Source organism: Colobus angolensis, unplaced genomic scaffold (genome assembly GCF_000951035.1).
Source record: "Colobus angolensis palliatus isolate OR3802 unplaced genomic scaffold, Cang.pa_1.0 Scaffold2, whole genome shotgun sequence".
NCBI classification, from domain to species: domain Eukaryota; kingdom Metazoa; phylum Chordata; class Mammalia; order Primates; family Cercopithecidae; genus Colobus; species Colobus angolensis.
In genome coordinates this window covers 8,667,645-8,669,785 of record NW_012115154.1, presented here as the reverse complement: position 1 = coordinate 8,669,785, position 2,141 = coordinate 8,667,645, and the positions used below count along the sequence as shown (strand labels likewise).

General features: G+C 47.7%; 1 protein-coding gene across 1 annotated transcript in view; it reads right to left on the bottom strand.

Moving 5' to 3' along the window:
• RAB19 (RAB19, member RAS oncogene family) overlaps positions 1-2,141 on the bottom strand; it is a 27,928-nt gene that overhangs the window by 19,741 nt on the left and 6,046 nt on the right. The window lies entirely within an intron of this gene.

The window sequence follows — 2,141 nt, the reverse complement described above, 5'->3', positions numbered from 1 at the left end:
AACTCATCAAGTATCATTAGTGTTAGTGTAATTTATGTGTGGCCCAAGACATTTCTTCTTCCAACATGGCCCAGGGAAACCAGAAGCTTGGACAGCCCTGATTGAAGGGATGCTGCTGTCACAGAGGCAGACCTATTTTTTCCTGGGGTGTTGTGTTCTTTGCCTTTTCACCTGATTCATCACGTGGTCCAGATTTGGGGGCTCATCTTTTCAGGTTGCCCATGGATCTGAACACTGGCAAAGGTGATAATATTGGCCAAACTGTTTTGATTTTAAAGGAACACTCAAGCTGTTCATGTCTGGAATGTCCTCACAATAATGCCTCCCAAATTAGCCACCCAAGCGGCAGCACCAATTCACACAGCCTCTCACAGTGTCTGAGGGTAACAATTTCTTCATATTCTCATACTATTTATATAAAATTTATTTTTTAGAGAAAGTTTAAAAACCATACACCAAAGCTAGAGATAATAGAAAAATGAGGCTGGGTGCAGTGGCTCATGCCTATGATCCTAGCACTTTGGGAGGCTGAGGTGGCGGATTGCTCAAGCTCAGGGGTTTCAGACCAGCCTGCCAATATGGTGAAACCCCATCTCTACGAAACATACAAAAATTAGCTGGGCATGGCAGCGCATGCTTGTAGTCCCAGCTACTCGGGAGACTGAGGCAGGAGGATCCCTTGAGCACAGGAGGTCGAGGCTGTAGTGAGCTGAGATCATGCGCCACTGCCCTCCATCTGGGCAACAGAGTGAGACCCTGTCTCAAAAAAAATTAAAAAAACCCTCATACACCTATAATCCAGATTTAATAATTAATGAGATTTTGTTACTTGCTTCATCTAGCCCTGTCTGTTGATTTCTTTGAGGTATTTTTAAATTTTTAAAATTTTTATTTATTATTTTATCTTTTTGAGACAGAGTCTTGCTGACTCCCAGGCTGGAGTGCAATGGTGTGATGTGGGCTCACTGCAACCTGTCTCCTGGGTTCAAGTAATTTTCATGCCTCAAGCCTCCCGAGCATCTGGGATTACAAGCGTGTGCCACCATGCCCAGTTAATTTTTTGTATTTTTAGTAGAGACAGGTTTTCACCACATTGGCCAGGCTGGTCTTGAACTCCTGACCTTGGGTAATCCTCCTGCCTCGGCCTCCAAAAGTGCTGGGATTACAGGCGTGAGCCACCGTGTCTGGCAGTTTATGGCATTTTTGAGTACATAGAAAATTTGACCTCTTTTTGAGACTCTATTGCCTAGGCTGGAGTGCAGTGGTATGATCTCGGCTCACTGTAACCTCTGCCTCCCAGGTTTGAGAGATTCTCGTGCCTCAGTCTCCTGAGTAGCTGGGACTACAGGCGCCCACCACCACGCCTGGCTAGTTTTTGTATTTTTAGTAGAGACAGGGTTTCGACATGTTGGCCAGGCTAGTCTCGAACTCCTGACCTCAGGTGATCCGCCCACCTCGGCCTCCCAAAGTGCTAGGATTACAAGCGTGAGCCACCTTGCCTGGCTGCTAGAAAATTTGATCTTTTAAGGCCAGGCATGGTGGCTCATGCCTGTAATCCCAGCACTTTGGGAGGGTGAAGTGGGAGGATTTGAGCCCTGGAGTTTGAGACTGGCCTGAGCAACACAGGAAAATCCCGTTTCTACAACAAATTTAAAAAATGAGTTGGGCATGGTGGGGTGCACCTGTGGTCTCACCTATTCAGGAGGCTGAGGTGAGAGGATTTCTTGAGCCAGGGAGATGGAGGCTGGAGTGAGCTGTGATCATGCCACTGCACTTTAGCCTGGGTGACAGAACAAGACCCCGTCTCAGGCTGGGTGTGGTAGCTCACACCTGTAATCCCAGCACTTTGGGAGGTAGAGGCGGGTGGATCACTTGAGGTCAGGAGTTTGAGACCAGTCTGGCTAGCATAGTGAAACCCTATCTCTACTAAAAATACAAAACTTAGCCAGGCGTGGTGATGTGCACCTGTAAATCCAGCTACTTGGAATGCTGAGGCATGAGAATTGCTTGAGCCCAGGAGGCAGAGATTGCAGTGAGCTGAAATTGCGCTCCTGCACTCCAGCCTGGGTGATGGAGTGAGACTCTGCCTCAAAAAAACAAAAACAAGGCCGGGCGCGGTGGCTCAAGCCTGTAATCCCAGC